Source organism: Pleurodeles waltl, chromosome 12 (assembly GCF_031143425.1).
Source record: "Pleurodeles waltl isolate 20211129_DDA chromosome 12, aPleWal1.hap1.20221129, whole genome shotgun sequence".
NCBI classification, from domain to species: Eukaryota; Metazoa; Chordata; class Amphibia; order Caudata; family Salamandridae; genus Pleurodeles; species Pleurodeles waltl.
In genome coordinates, this window is record NC_090451.1 from 4374229 (window position 1) to 4391210 (window position 16982).

At 47.3% G+C, this 16982-nt stretch overlaps 2 non-coding genes across 2 annotated transcripts; both read left to right on the plus strand.

Moving 5' to 3' along the window:
• The first annotated feature begins 343 nt into the window (after positions 1 to 343).
• On the plus strand, positions 344 to 415 carry TRNAG-UCC (transfer RNA glycine (anticodon UCC)). Its single transcript has one exon. It is a non-coding gene; the product is annotated as a tRNA-Gly (tRNA).
• A 5264-nt stretch (positions 416 to 5679) lies between these two features.
• Positions 5680 to 5751, plus strand: TRNAW-CCA (transfer RNA tryptophan (anticodon CCA)). Its single transcript has one exon. It is a non-coding gene; the product is annotated as a tRNA-Trp (tRNA).
• The last annotated feature ends 11231 nt before the right edge of the window (positions 5752 to 16982 follow it).

Here is a 16982-nt window from a genome sequence, read left to right on the forward strand (position 1 = left end):
GGACCAGTGGTTTCTGGGGCTCATGTCCATTCTGACCCTGGCGCCCATAATACTAAGGCTAACCTACTGCTAGGACCGGAGGGAAGTCAGCATACGATTAAATTGCGGAGTTTGGGTGATGCTGCTGGTTTCTGTCTGAGTAGAATTGATGGCTTCAGTTATTGGTGCTCAGTCCCGCGGAGGGGCTGTTAAAACTGGACTATCTGGGGGCTCTTAGACGGGTGAGTGGAGTGAAAAGTCTGTGCGGGAATGCTCGCCTTAGCTGCAGAATAACTCTTCTGTGAAGATATCGGCGGGCTTGTGTTATTTCTCAGAGGGAAAGCAGCTCCTACAATAGTAGCAAGCGTTGGTGGTATAGTGGTGAGCATAGCTGCCTTCCAAGCAGTTGACCCGGGTTCGATTCCCGGCCAACGCAGTATATATTTTTGTGCAATAATATAATTTCATTATTACTGTGTGAGTTTCACTTTGATAGTAAATCATTTAGTCTGTCTCACGACTGACATTGACTCACAAGGATACAGAACTAAGGAAACCACGAGGAATGAATATCACGGAGAGGCCGGAGCGACTCGGACGCATTTCCACCCACAGGTTTATGTTCTGGATCTCCTCCTGCAGGGCTGCACCGGCAGCTGACACACCGGGTGAACGTATGTGCAGCCACTTCTGAACAGAATCGTGAATTACTCCAGTACTTCTAGCTCTGGCTCCATAGCAAGAACTAGTACGTGTTTGCAGCTGCACATCCTGTACATGATGACGTGGGAACTGTAAGTCAGTGCCTCAGTTCTGTTTTGCTGTTCGGTAGGACAGTGAATCCCTCAGTCCTTTCAGCGCTAGTAGCATCTCCAGACCCTCAACCCACTGGGGATTTTCCGGGGTCTGCAGCGGCCAATCCTGCACTTTCTACTTGTTAAGAAATCATTCACAAAACGGGAGATTAACCCTTTCTGAAAGAGGCCCTGGTTTATTGCCCCGAATGTTAGACCAAGGTCGGTTCTTTGCAGTAGTCCGGACAGTTGGCTCAGCTGGTAAAAACTACAACTGTGTGAAACAGAAAAACATTGTTTCACAGAAATGTGTTATAATGCTGTGAGGTATAGTGGATTTATTGTGCTTAAACGACTGTGAGATTAGCGAGGGGAGTAGTTTGCTGTCTCTCATTTGTAAAAAAAAAAAAAAAAATGTGAGAAATTAATTTCTCACTGATGAAATTCATGAAGTTCTGTGAGTATTGCATGGTGTGAAATTCGCAGATCTTGCTGGTGTAATAAAACTTCGCTCAGGCTTGGTGAGAAAATGCTGTTAACAAAAATATAAATTTAATTGTTCGACTTACCTTGAAAGCTTATGTCAGGTGACCCTCAATGACTAAAGACTTTAGGGGTGACAGTGCAAACCTTGTGGCTGGTATCACCGGTGCCATTGAAACATAACAGTGCTGCAAAGATACTGATAGCTAAAACCCTGTCCTTTCAGTCTTCGTTGTCAGAGGGCAGCAAAGCTGAACGGATTAATCTTCTTATTTAAGGTGAAATTGCTTTAGAAACTCAGAGAATCTGACACATGAATAACACAAAAGACCGGTTGTCAAATCAGAGCTCTGGCCGCTTTCTTTAGTAGAGGTGGTTGGATTATTAAATATGAAACTTCTATAGTTCACTACATTTCTACCGAATGCGAGGACAATCTGACTGTCTCAGGAAGTTGCCCCTCAGTTGTATAAGGGGATACCTTCCATCAAACTTTTTGACAGGTGCCCGCCCCGTGATCACGTAGGCAATGACGTGGGTACCCTGCCCCGTGATGACGTAAGTAATGACGTAGGTGAGTCACGTGGGTTGTGACATGATGTGATGCTGTGTTAGTCACGTGCCCTGATGCTGTCCCTTGTGTGTAGGTCTATGGACTGTGTGAAATGGCGGCTGTGCAGGTGTGCAGCATGCTTCATGGCCTAAGAGGACAAGTGTGGACATGTCAGACATTCAGGACCGAGTGGCTGCCTGGGGGGCCACCTCGCAGGGCAGAGCATTGGGGTTGTAATGACAAACCTCCACCCTACCAACTAATCCAAAAAGAGGGGCTGGGCAAATGCTGCAAAGGTCATGACATATGGTTACTGTTACGTGTAACCCCTCAACGTATCAGAGCCGTCAAGGTGAGCATGTGACCGCTATGTTGTAGAGGCGTACGCCCTTTTTGAACCATTGAATACATATAAGGAGCCGGCCAGAGCAGCACGCCAAACCGAGAACCATTTCTGAAATAGGTTGTCAAGGCATTATGAAGAGATACAGTCCGCTCACCAGAAAAGCCGCCTCCTCAGGTGCCCAGAACACTATCAATAGATATTATCGGTCCCTAACACCTCCGGTGTGGATGAGAATGCACAGCTGGCTGCCCCTACAGAGGGGGGTTCCAACGTTACCAATTTTCAAAAGGAAGTTTGCGAGCGGCTTGAAAAGCTCAGCCTCTAGGATTTGCCGCAACTGAAATCCCCTATTAAGGTTGAAGGCGACGGCCGCGAAGCCTCGAAAGACTAATTAAATGATTCAATCAACTTCATCGACAGTGAAGATGATGAAAACTGTATTGCACCACCGAATTCACAAGTCTATGAAGATATGGGCTTTCAGGAGGACCCTGATCCAGAGGCAGTCGTCGCACAGCCGGCAGGTGTAAACTCTGAAGCCGCTTATACACCAATGGACCTACGCGACTCGCAAGATTTCAGAGCAGCCGCTGAGTGTAGCAAAAATGCTGAGCAGTAAGCTTATCAGAGGGTCGTGTTAAGCATTTGTTGTACACACACAGGCAATTAATGAGGAACACACACTCAAAGACTTACTCCAGGCCAATAGGTTTTTATATTGGAAAAATATATTTTCTTAGTTTATTTTAAGAACCACAGGTTCAAGATTTACATTAAACACTTTAAATGCTAGGTACTTCACTTAGATACTTTAGGAACTTTGAATGAAAACAATATCATGTACAGCCTTTGTAAAAATTGCAATAAGCTATTTTCAAAGTAGACAGTGCAAAAATCAACATTTCCAGGGGGAGGTAAGTAAACGTTAGATTAGGAGGTAAGTAAAACACTTACAAGTCTCAGTCCTGGGGCATAGGCAGCTCACCGATGGGGGTTCAAGGCAACCCCAAAGTTACCACACCAGCAGCTCAGGGCTAAAAGCTCATTTATGGTCGGCCTTTGGTGCGAATCATATGGCAAAAGGTGGTTTGTTAAGATGAGAGCACTCATATCGTGCTAGGCAAAATATACAGGGGAGGCACTCATTTTTGTGTCAGGTGTATGTAGAGATGAGACAGCGACTTTTATGCACTAATGAGCAACGCAATTGTGTTACATCTTGGGGTTCAGTCCAAGCCATATTGAGCAGACGAGAGCGGTCATGGTGGCGGGCGCCTGGCTGTCGGGCAGGGTGTAAGGCTCAATAGTGTACAGTGAGACTCTGTAGGGCTTCAGTTTTTGCTTCTACATGATCTGAAGGCTTATCCTCATGCTTTGGGCCTCAGTGGGGAATCTCAGCTCTGAAGAACTGAAGGGTTTATGGCATCAGGGAGACGGCACACCAGGACCAGGCTTAGCTGCCACATTCTTCTGCGTCAGGCCACCCCCCCTTTTTTTGCCATTTTTGTGCCATTTTTTGGTCGAGCGTAAGCCATCGGCCTCGTGTACACTTTTAGAATACTTCTTATGGCTTAAAGCAATTTCATTTGTTGGTTGCAGTGTCCTTTAAAAATCGCTAGTGGTCAGTTCTGCCTTTTTCTCACTCCTTGTACTGTTTCAGAGCAGTGACCAACTACTGTACTGATCCACTTTGGTTTCTTTATCTGTTGCTGGGACTGACTATTTTTGTTATTTCTTTGGTACTCCCTTTTCACTGTGGGCATTTTAGGCTGGTAGCGACCTGCGTTTTGTTGCAGCATTTCATTCCTCCCACCTCCTCCCATTTCGCTGACATTTGTTTTGGCTTTATTCCAGTGCTGTCCTTGTTTACCTCCGGGTTCTAAAATACGCTTATTTTATAAAAGAAACACACCATTGTTTAGCTCACTGTTCACGAAAGCCACAATATGCCCTTTCTGGTACAATGTAGCTAAACCTAGAAGCAATAATGTGAATCTTGCTTAGCCTCACATGCATCTTGAGTCTCTTTCTCAAGGGCCCCTCCCTGCCAGCTCTCACGACATAGCACATAGGGCATTTCTTACCTCCTTTATTGGGGGAAAAAAAATCTTCTCAGGCTGCTCTGCTATTGTTAACTTCATTCGAGCTTTGTTGAAATGGAAGGCAATTAGGCTTTCAAGATGTTTCATTCTGTTAAAACAAAAAGAAAATACTTTTCCAGCCTGATTTCCCAATTTCTGTTCAGACGTTTAGGCAAGGAAAGTCCAGTTATGAATTTACAATGCCAATAGCTCAAACTCAAGAAAATGCAAGACCTATAGAATTGCAAATGCTTGTTCTGATTAGTAGTTTGCAGTTGGTGGTTCATGGTGTTTCGTGGTGGTTCACAGTGGGGGTTTGAAAGAGCACAAAATGTGCAATAGCTCCAAAATTCCACTAAATCCAACAAGTGGAATACAGTCGTGAAAAGTGGAAAGTTCAATCTGCCAGTGATTTTTTTTCCTATAGATTTCTGTTTCACATTTTTCTCCCACTAGTCATAGTCATCTAACTTATTTTTATTAATTGTGATATCATCTATCAAAATCTAGGTCATGTGCACTCCTTCTTTGCCTGACTTAAACATTAGTACAAACCTTCGCAATGGATATCTTGGCCAGTGGTGCAGTGAGGGTACATGGTGCCCTCATGCAAGCAAGGGAAATGCATACATGTCCTCTGGTTAAGTAGCAAAAAGCCTAATTGGGATGTAGTGGTCCGCTCAAATTCAACAACCTCAGTGCCACTGCACCTGCTGCACTGTTGATAGATACCATTGTGATGTTCCTGGGGCCACACCCTTCAAAGGATAGAAAATACTTGAAATTAACTGAAAAGTTAAGGAGGAGAATTTCCTAGCGCGAGTAGCAACTTCAACAAGGTATCCCTGTGCAAGGATATTTCGGGGCGGGCAGCATTTTCTGTCGCTATTTGAGTATTCTCCGTGACACACTTGAGTGATGTCCACTGACACAGTTCACTCCAAAATCATCTCTCCACTTGGACTCATGCGTGACTCTCCCATTCACCCAGTAACAGTGCGCCCACCAAAGCAAAGCTACTAACAATTGTGGCCAAGGAGGCAGAGTTCTGACTCTGTGCCCTCGAGGAGAGTGGCATATTAACAAAAAACTCTGTTTGCTGAGTTTATGGGATCTCGGCTGACTTGTGTTACAAATGTCTGATCTTTCGCTGCTGATGATACAAGAAATGTGTTTTTCATAGTCTATGTCACACTTGACAGGACTATAAATTAGCAGCGCCAGCAACAAAGCAAGTACAAGGGTGTCATGAAAATGTAGTAATACATATCGCATGGATGGTCTGTGTTATTGAATGGACTGTAAATGTTTACTTTAGAGTGACCTAGTGCCAGGCCTGTAGAATAGCTTCATGTACTTTAATCTCGTTAATTACTCTGGAAAGTTTGACGAGCACGAAATCATTTTGCTCACTTTTAAGTCATCCTGTTGAACAGAACAGTAGACCTCGTGGCGCAACGGTAGCGCGTCTGACTCCAGATCAGAAGGTTGCGTGTTCAAATCACGTCGGGGTCAAAAAGTTGTTCTTTTAAACTCCAAAATTGACTCCCATGAATTTACCCTAATTTCTCAATTAAAAAAATAATTGCATTTAAAAACTCTTGTTTTATATAAACATAAATGTGGACCAAGCTCTCATAGATTACCTGGAAACCTGCTTCTAATGTGTACTTAGAAGCTTCGCATCATTTATAATGTACCCTTTGGGAAAAATGCAAGTGTTTTAGCTGCATTGAGCAACAAAAATAATGCTATGCCACAATTCTGTATTACATTAACAGGAAGTAGCAGCCTTACCTCACCCCACATTGCTAGTTATTATCTAAACAATGCGTTGGATACTTCAATTGATAGACAGTAGATGGCGCTGTCGTATAAGTCTATAGCCGCATATGATGAATCATTCTTTCCACTTGTGGAGTGGAAAATAAAATATTACGTTTTCCTTCAGCGGAAGATAATACAGAACTAATCATGAACTGTTAAATGAAAATATGGTGCTGGAAGTCAAAATGACTAGCAGAGGACGACTTCGAACCTTGGACCACAGAGTTACAGGCCTACTAATTTTCCACTGGGATCTCTACTGTTTCACACGGAAAAGAGTCCTTAATCCTTTTTATTTAGTGAAATTCTACAGCCCTGTCATTATTGATAAAATATGTGATTCAGCAGAAATATTTCTGCGGTAATGCACACATTATGCGATGCATTTATGTGAGACCAGAGAACCTATTTTTACCAAGAAGGGTTCAAACCAAACATTATGGATCTCTGTACATAAACACAGTGCGTGGTACTTCATGAGATGTATATATGTATTTTGCATTTTGGCCTTTTCCTTTCTGCAGATTTCTTAGAATGTCCCTCAGATTTATTTTCGCATATTATACTGGTGCGTTGAGTTAGTTCACGTGACTGACCACAAACACTCAAGCGACTAAACAATGACTGACCACAAACACGTATACAACGCTCTTCACCCTTAAGACTGGAGGAGTGAGACCATCTGGAGAGGACCCTTTGGGTGCAATAACATTTTCATTTGAGGCTCTGTTTCTCCCTGTCTTTTTACATTGCATGCCTCGCTCTGCATTACTCTCCTTCCTGACACATTCTGCTCAGCCCCCTCCAGGATCTTCGCATATACAGAGCAGATGGTTTTAACTTGTCACCTCTGAACATTTAAGACAAAAAATCAAGCGTTGGGATCAAGACCCAGAGGTACTCAGATACCCAGGGGGGTGGAAGTGAACAATTGTATATTGTATATTCAAAGGCACTTTTAACATGCTTATGATCTAAACCTACTTAAGCATTTAAGTGAACCAACATATCTGTTATCATATGTTGTTATGTTACCTTCTGTTGCTTTGTGTTGTGTGTGCTGTGTATGTGTGGTGTGGTGTTACAATATTATAACACACATCTGTCACCTAACAGATCTAGAATATCAAGGTACGTTCAGCGCATGGGGCATCGTCCTGCAAAAATTAGAACCGCCCGGACATACTAATCTTTTAATACCGCAACAAAAGAAGGGCAGATCAATTTTAAAAGGGGCCGTGGAAGTAGAAACCTCCCCAAGTAATCGGGAACATTTGACAATATTAGAACATTGGAATGCTGGGGGCTCCATTGAAAACAATGGAGTGCTGCAGGCTTTTACTGGCCGGTAAAAGCCCGCAGCGCCAACATTCCAATGTTTGCTTTGTTCACAGCAACAGCTGTGAACAAAGCCTCATGGAGCCAGAGGGGATATTAATCCCCTCTGGCTCCGTGAACATTTTTTTTTTTTTTAATGGAACATTCTGCCCTGTGTGGCAGAATGTTCTAATAGCCTTAGAACCCGCCGTAGCGGGATCTACCGGCTATTAAAGTCCCTCTCCCTTGTTAAATGCCCGAGCCGAGCGGGCCTTTAATAGCCGGTAGAGCCCGCTACGGCGGGTTCTAAGGCTATAGTAAAGCATCATAGCATGCTTCATAACGGCACGCACCAACAGTTCTTCATCGGTATGCCCTCGACAGTCAAACAGGCTGGAAGGCAAATTTTAAACGACAACAATCATAACTGGTCCTGATGAAAACTCAGAAAAAATCTGTAAGGAAATGCCTCCTTGGCATGGTTACCCCCTGACTTTTTGCCTTTGCTGATGCCAAGTTATGATTTGAAAGTGTGCTGAGGCCTGCTAACCAGGCCCCAGCACCACTGTTCTTTCCCTAACCTGTACCTTTGTTTCCACAATTGGCACACCCTGGCATCCAGGTAAGTCCCTTGTAACTGGTACCCCTGGTACCAAGGGCCCTGATGCCAGGGAAGGTCTCTAAGGGCTGCAGCATGTCTTATGCCACCCTGGAGGCCCCTCACTCAGCACAGACACACTGCTTGCCAGCTTGTGTGTGCTGGTGGGGAGAAAATGACTCAGGGTGCCATGCCAACCTCACACTACCTATGGCATAGGTAAGTCACCCCTCTGGCAAGCCTTACAGCCCTAAGGCAGGGTGCACTATACCATAGGTGAGGGCATAGGTGCATGAGCACTATGCCCCTACAGTGTCTAAGCAAAACCTTGGACATTGTAAGTGCAGGGTAGCCATAAGAGTATATGGTCTGGGAGTCTGTCATACACGAACACCCCAGCACCATAATGGCTACACTGGAAACTGGGAAGTTTGGTATCAAACTTCTCAGCATAATAAATGCACACTGATGCCAGTGTACATTTTATTGTGAAATACACCCCAGAGGGCATCTTAGAGATGCCCCCTGAAAACATACCCGACTTCCAGTGTGGGCTGTCTAGTTTTACCAGCCTGCCACACACCAGACATGTTGCTGGCCACACGGGGAGAGTGCCCTTGTCACTCTGTGGCTAGTAACAAAGCCTGTACTGGGTGGAGGTGCTTCTCACCTCCCCCTGCAGGAACTGTAACACCTGGCGGTGAGCCTCAAAGGCTCACCCCCTTTGTTACAGCACCCCAGGGCACTCCAGCTAGTGGAGTTGCCAGCCCCCTCCGGCCACGGCCCCACTTTTGGCAGCAAGGCCGGAGGAGATAATGAGAAAAACAAGGAGGAGTCACTGGCCAGTCAGGGCAGCCCCTAAGGTGTCCTGAGCTGAGGTGACTCTGACTTTTAGAAATCCTCCATCTTGCAGATGGAGGATTCCCCCAATAGGATTAGGGATGTGCCCCCCTCCCCTCAGGGAGGAGGCACAAAGAGGGTGTAGCCACCCTCAGGGCTAGTAGCCATTGGCTACTAACCCCCCAGACCTAAACACACCCCTAAATTGAGTATTTAGGGGCTCCCAGAACCTAGCAAGATAGATTCCTGCAACCTGAAGACGAAGAAGGACTGCTGGCCTGAAAGCCCTGCAGAGAAGACGGAGACACCAACTGCTTTGGCCCCAGCCCTACCGGCCTGTCTCCCCACTTCAAGAAAAACTGCAACAGCGACGCGTTCCACAGGGTCCAGCGACCTCTGGACCCTCAGAGAACTACCCTGCATCTAAAAGGACCAAGAACTCCCTAGGACGGCGGCTCTGCTCCAAAGAAGAAACATCTTTGCAATAAAGACAACACTTTTCTCGCCGGAAGCATGAGACTTTGCAGTCTGCACCCGAGACCCCCGGCTCGACCTGCGGAGAAACAACACTACAGGGAGGACTCCCCGGCGACTACGACCCTGTGAGTAGCCAGAGTTGACCCCCCTCAGCCCCCCCAGCGACGCCTGCAGAGGGAATCCAGAGGCTCCCCCTGACCGCAACTGCCTGCTTCTAAGAACCCGACGCCTGGTAAAGACACTGCACCCGCAGCCCCCAGGACCTGAAGGATCCGACCTCCAGTGCAGAAGCGTTCCCCAGGTGGCCCTCTCCCTTGCCCAGGTGGCGGCTACCCCGAGGAGCCCCCCCCTTGCCTGCCTGCATCGCTGAAGAGACCCCTTGGTCTCCCATTGAACTCCATTACAAACCGACGCCTGTTTGCACTCTGCACCCGGCCGCCCCCGTGCCGCTGAGGGTGCACTTTCTGTGCTGACTTGTGTCCCCCCCAGTGCCCTACAAAACCCCCCTGGACTGCCCTCCGAAGTCGCGGGTACTTACCTGCTGGCAGACTGGAACCGGGGGGTTCCCCTTCTCCATTGAAGCCTATGCGTTTTGGGCACCACTTTGACCTCTGCACCTGACCGGCCCTGAGCTGCTGGTGTAGTAACTTTGGGGTTGCTCTGAACCCCCAACGGTGGGCTACCTTGGACCCAACTTTGAACCCTGCAGGTGGTTTACTAACCTGCAAAACTAACAAATACTTACCTCCCCCAGGAACTGTTGAAAATTGCAGTGTCTAGTTTAAAAAAAGCTTATTGCCATTTTTGTGAAAACTGTACATGCTATTTTGCTGATTCAAAGTTCTTAAGTTACCTAAGTGAAATACCTTTCATTTAAAGTATTACTTGTAAATCTTGAACCTGTGGTTCTTAAAATAAACTAAGAAAATATATTTTTCTATACAAAAACCTGTTGGCATGGAATTGTCTTTGAGTGTGTGTTCCTCTTATATTGCCTGTGTGTGCACAACAAATGCTTAACACTACCCTCTGATAAGCCTACTTCTCGACCACACTACCACAAAATAGAGCATTAGAATTATCTCTTTTGCCACTATCTTACCTCTAAGGGGAACCCTTGGACACTGTGCATGCTATTTCTTACTTTGAAATAGTACATACAGAGCCAACTCCCTACAATATCCCCATATGCTCCTGGAACACTTGTGGTCTAAAAAACCTGGTTACCAATAAGCTGGCACTGAGTTTCCTAAAGCAGTTTGAAATCTTCATGTTGCAGGAAACATGGTGCATGGAGCCAATACACATTTCTGGACATTCAGGGATAGACGTCTCTGCAAAACAACCTCAAAGTCACGGACACCCCAAGGGGGGCCTTACAACATACTGCTCCACGAAAATCAACTGGGTGATCAAACAGATCGACCTGGGCATTGACTGGCTGCTACCAACTATGTTGGAACACTGGGCTCCATTAGGCAACAACAGAACCCTACTACTGATCAATGTATATAATCATCCTAATAAAATGCAAAACAGAGAAAATATGGAAACGTTGATCAGCATTGTAAAAATGCTGCAGAAGCAAAATAAGGACGCAATCCTCATTCTGTCTGGCGATTTCAACCTTGATTTGAGAAAGTGCAGCACAAAACCTCTAAATGGAACATACACTAACTCAAAGCTTGAAACCCTGTGTTTGCGTTGCCTGATTCCTCTTCCTGAGGATGCTTCATCCGCACAAGTAACCTTCTTAAGTGGCACAAAAAAATCTAACATCGACTTTACATTTATCAATGAAACTGCACTGCCATTGGTTTTAGCATATAGGATCCAAGAACGCACTGAGAGCGATCACTTCCCACAACTCATTAAGATCCGGAATGAATGGAACAGGCTACCCTCTGCCAATATCATAATTTCAGCCCCAGTGACTTATGACACAAAACAATTTAAATGGAAGGGGCCAGGCCTCGGTATAGTAATGGAAGAAGTGTACCGCAGTGCTGGCACAATTAATGAGCTTAAAGAAACACTAAGAATGCAGGAACAAGAAAATCTTCCTCTAGGAGAACGAGTGACCGATAGGACGCACTTGTGTGATTCCTTAATGAATACATTTTCCATCAAAAAAAGTCTCCCAATTTAGGTCATAGAAACAAAAAACAAAGTTAAGAGCGGCAGAGCAGAAAAGCCATGGTTTAACAAAACACTGCATAATCAGAAAAATCAAGTCTCTAGAGAATTAAAAGAAGTCCTAAAGGACACACGCTGGGGAAGGAAATCTGACAACACAAGGCTCTCTGAGCTAAGAGCCAAATACAAGAAAAATTGCTGGATGGCAAAACGGAGGTATCATGAGGATTTGTGGACCAAGCTGCTCATGTCCAACAAACAGAAAAATAATGAAAAGTTCTGGGAACTGATAAATGTACTAAATCAGGGGAAAAAATTGACATATGAACACCGGAATTGATGCGGCCACATGGGAAGCCCACATACAAACAATGTTCTCACGCCCAGTACACCATATAAAGGAGGAGGCCACTCAGGCAGCCAATGACCCAAGTAAGATAACTTTGGTTTCAGAGAGACAACGCAAACAGATTTACTTATAAACCAAAATGAACAAAAGTACACACTAAAGAGCATCGACATCGAAAAGGTGATAAGCCTTATAAAGAAATTAAAACTGGAAGGCTCAGCTGGCCGGAACGGAATGCCAAATGCCCTATTTAGAGGAGACCCTTCATTCTGGGCACAATATATGATGCTGCTTTTTGATGACCCCCAGGGCACCACGGGTCTACCAGACGCATGGAAAGGCAGTATCATCCATCCAATATATAAAGCAGGCAACCCCGCTAGCCCTTCAAACTACAGGCTAATAGCATTGATAGATGTGGAAATAAAACTCTACTCAGCATGTTTACTGCAACTACTAGCAGAATGGATTCATGACAGACATCTAATTCCACAATGCCAGACACGTTTCAGAACTGGTATGGGAGCCTCCACTAACCTGACAACCCTGGCTCTGTTGGGAAACAAAGCCAGGCTTAAGAAGAAAAGGCTATTCACATGTTTTATTGATCTAAAGGCAGGGTTTGATTTCGTACCAAGAACCCACCTATGGGACAAACTGAAAGGTTGGGGCTTACCCTGTAGCCTTCTCAATGCAATGATGGACTTGTACATAGGCACTTGGGCGCAAGTAAAAATCGAAGAAGGTGGCTACCTCACCAACAGAATATTGATGGCAAAAGGACTAAAACAAGAATGTATTAGCTCCTACGCTGTTCAACTTATATCTTGCCGACCTAGCTGAGGCTCTAGCATCGGTAAACAGCCATCCGCCAATATTGCCCAAGAAAGGAATAGCATGGCTACAGTATGCAGACGACAGTCATACTCAGCCAAACACAAGTCGGCCTACAGCATAGCATCAACGCATTTCATACATACATAACAATGCAAGGTCTGGAATTGAATTTGAGTAAAACTAAGGTTGTCCGCCTAGTAGACATAAAGTACAAATCTTCTTCATGGTTCATAAAGGGAACCCGGGTGGAGGCTGCCCCCACATACAAATATTTGGGATTCACCATGGACCGCCTCTTGACCTTCAAGCCACAGCTTGCTGTTGCTCAAGCTAAAGCCCTTTCATTGACCTATGGCTTCAAAATACTAAAACAAAAACTGAGCTGCCCGTCATATTCACACCTCCTTTCAGTCATGGCAGCACGACTAATGCCGACTGTCACTTATGGCGCCGAAATCATGCTGGGGAAGGAGGCAGTTTTTTTCAATCAAGTCCAGACAAAGGCCTACAAAATGGTTTTTCGGATACCCCGACCAGCATCTCCAGTCCAGGTCTGCCTAGAATTGGGTCTGAAAAACTACGAATTTCAGAGTAAATGTGCTTTCACCAAATTATGCTGGAGGATGCGTACAGCAGAGATTGGTACCTTAAATAACCTATGTTGGATGGAAATCGAGGAGCAACAGGGTCACAACAATAAAGGCACCTGTGGTCAGCATTTAAACAACTGTTTTAAAGTGCTAGGTCTGCCAGAAGCCTGGGAGCAGAACCAAGCAGAACCAAGGGTAGGTCGCTCCCCCTGCCGCTGCAGCTCCTCCAAGTTCCCGAGTTCCTGTGTTCCTGAGACCCACCTAACTGTAAGTACCCCCCTCCTCCCAGCCCCTCGCCCTGCCCCGCGCCACTCACCTTCTCTCCTGCTCCTGCTTCTTTTCCTCCTATCTGTCTCTTCCTCCTCGCTCCCCCTCTGCAATCTTCTTCTGTGTTCTTCTGTTCTTCCCTTCTGTTCTTCTGTTCTTCCCTTCTGTTCTTCTGTGTTCTTCCGGTCTTCTGTGTTCTTCTTCTCTGTTCTTCTCTGTGCTTCTGTGTTCTTCTTCTCGGTTCTTCTGTGTTTCTTCTGTGTTCTTCTCTGTTCTTCTCTGTTCTTCTCTGTTCTTCTCTGTTCTTCTGCTCTTTCTGTCTTCTGTTCTTCTGTTCTTCTGTCTTCTGCTCTTCCGGTCTTCTGTTCTTCTGTCTTCTGTTCTTCTGTCTTCTGTTCTTCTGTCTTCTGTTCTCCTGTCTTCGGCTCTTCTACCTCCTCCGTCTTCTTCCCCCGAGCCTGCCCTCCTGCTCCTTCCTCATCCCCCTCCCTCACTCGCCTCCCCCTCTCTCACCCCTAGCTAACCCGTTCGCTATCTACCTCCCTCACTCCTCCTATCTTCCTATCTCTCTAGCTCCCTATCTCACTATCTAACTCCCCCACTCTCCACCTCCTCCTACCTACCTATCTGTCTATCTATCTATTTCCCTATCTATCGACTTCTCTATCTATTTTCTCTATCTATTTCTCTATCTCTCCCCCCCTCCCGCCACCCCCTCTACTACCTATCTCCCTATCCTCTCACTCTACCTCTCTCCCTCACCCACCTCTACAACCCCCCCTCCCCTATCTTCACAACCCTACTCCTATCTCTCTCCCTAATCTCCAAACCTCCTAACACTCACCCTCCTCCACCCTAAACCCCCTCCCCCAGCTCCTCTCACTCTACCTGTCCCCCCCCCCTCCCTCGCGCTTTCCCGCCGCGACCTCCTGCACGCCCCCGCCCCCCAGCTCCCATTCGCCCCCAGCTGACCCCTCCCCCCCCCTCCTACCTCTTATGGCGGCCGCTGCGCGACAGTGGTAGCGACCCTTGACCCAAGGGTAGGTCGCTCCCCCTGCCGCTGCAGCTCCTCCAAGTTCCCGAGTTCCTGTGTTCCTGAGACCCACCTAACTGTAAGTACCCCCCTCCTCCCAGCCCCTCGCCCTGCCCCGCGCCACTCACCTTCTCTCCTGCTCCTGCTTCTTTTCCTCCTCTCTGTCTCTTCCTCCTCGCTCCCCCTCTGCAATCTTCTTCTGTGTTCTTCTGTTCTTCCCTTCTGTTCTTCTGTTCTTCCCTTCTGTTCTTCTGTGTTCTTCCGGTCTTCTGTGTTCTTCTTCTCTGTTCTTCTCTGTGCTTCTGTGTTCTTCTTCTCGGTTCTTCTGTGTTCTTCTGTGTTCTTCTGTGTTCTTCTGTGTTCTTCTCTGTTCTTCTCTGTTCTTCTGCTCTTCCGATCTTCTGTGCTTCTGTTCTTCTGCTCTTCTGCTCTTCCGGTCTTCTGTTCTTCCTGTCTTCTGTTCTTCTGTCTTCTGTTCTCCTGTCTTCTGTTCTCCTGTCTTCTGTTCTCCTGTCTTCGGCTCTTCTACCTCCTCCGTCTTCTTCCCCCGAGCCTGCCCTCCTGCTCCTTCCTCATCCCCCTCCCTCACTCGCCTCCCCCTCTCTCACCCCTAGCTAACCCGTTCGCCATCTACCTCCCTCACTCCTCCTATCTTCCTATCTCTCTAGCTCCCTATCTCACTATCTAACTCCCCCACTCTCCACCTCCTCCTACCTACCTATCTGTCTATCTATCTATTTCCCTATCTATCGACTTCTCTATCTATTTTCTCTATCTATTTCTCTATCTCTCCCCCCCTCCCGCCACGCCCTCTACTACCTATCTCCCTATCCTCTCACTCTACCTCTCTCCCTCACCCACCTCTACAACCCCCCCTCCCCTATCTTCACAACCCTACTCCTATCTCTCTCCCTAATCTCCAAACCTCCTAACACTCACCCTCCTCCACCCTAAACCCCCTCCCCCAGCTCCTCTCACTCTACCTGTCCCCCCCCTCCCTCGCGCTTTCCCGCCGCGACCTCCTGCACGACCCCTCCCCCCCCCTCCTACCTCTTATGGCGGCCGCTGCGCGACAGTGGTAGCGACCCTTGACCCAAGGGTAGGTCGCTCCCCCTGCCGCTGCAGCTCCTCCAAGTTCCCGAGTTCCTGTGTTCCTGAGACCCACCTAACTGTAAGTACCCCCCTCCTCCCAGCCCCTCGCCCTGCCCCGCGCCACTCACCTTCTCTCCTGCTCCTGCTTCTTTTCCTCCTCTCTGTCTCTTCCTCCTCGCTCCCCCTCTGCAATCTTCTTCTGTGTTCTTCTGTTCTTCCCTTCTGTTCTTCTGTTCTTCCCTTCTGTTCTTCTGTGTTCTTCCGGTCTTCTGTGTTCTTCTTCTCTGTTCTTCTCTGTGCTTCTGTGTTCTTCTTCTCGGTTCTTCTGTGTTCTTCTGTGTTCTTCTCTGTTCTTCTGTGTTCTTCTCTGTTCTTCTCTGTTCTTCTGCTCTTCCGATCTTCTGTGCTTCTGTTCTTCTGCTCTTCTGCTCTTCCGGTCTTCTGTTCTTCTGTCTTCTGTTCTTCTGTCTTCTGTTCTCCTGTCTTCGGCTCTTCTACCTCCTCCGTCTTCTTCCCCCGAGCCTGCCCTCCTGCTCCTTCCTCATCCCCCTCCCTCACTCGCCTCCCCCTCTCTCACCCCTAGCTAACCCGTTCGCCATCTACCTCCCTCACTCCTCCTATCTTCCTATCTCTCTAGCTCCCTATCTCACTATCTAACTCCCCCACTCTCCACCTCCTCCTACCTACCTATCTGTCTATCTATCTATTTCCCTATCTATCGACTTCTCTATCTATTTTCTCTATCTATTTCTCTATCTCTCCCCCCCTCCCGCCACCCCCTCTACTACCTATCTCCCTATCCTCTCACTCTACCTCTCTCCCTCACCCACCTCTACAACCCCCCCTCCCCTATCTTCACAACCCTACTCCTATCTCTCTCCCTAATCTCCAAACCTCCTAACACTCACCCTCCTCCACCCTAAACCCCCTCCCCCAGCTCCTCTCACTCTACCTGTCCCCCCCTCCCTCGCGCTTTCCCGCCGCGACCTCCTGCACGCCCCCGCCCCCCAGCTCCCATTCGCCCCCAGCTGACCCCTCCCCCCCCCCTCCTACCTCTTATGGCGGCCGCTGCGCGACAGTGGTAGCGACCCTTGACCCAAGGGTAGGTCGCTCCCCCTGGCGCTCCTCCAAGTTCCCGAGTTCCTGTGTTCCTGAGACCCACCTAACTGTAAGTACCCCCCTCCTCCCAGCCCCTCGCCCTGCCCCGCGCCACTCACCTTCTCTCCTGCTCCTGCTTCTTTTCCTCCTCTCTGTCTCTTCCTCCTCGCTCCCCCTCTGCAATCTTCTTCTGTGTTCTTCTGTTCTTCCCTTCTGTTCTTCTGTTCTTCCCTTCTGTTCTTCTGTGTTCTTCCGGTCTTCTGTGTTCTTCTTCTCTGTTCTTCT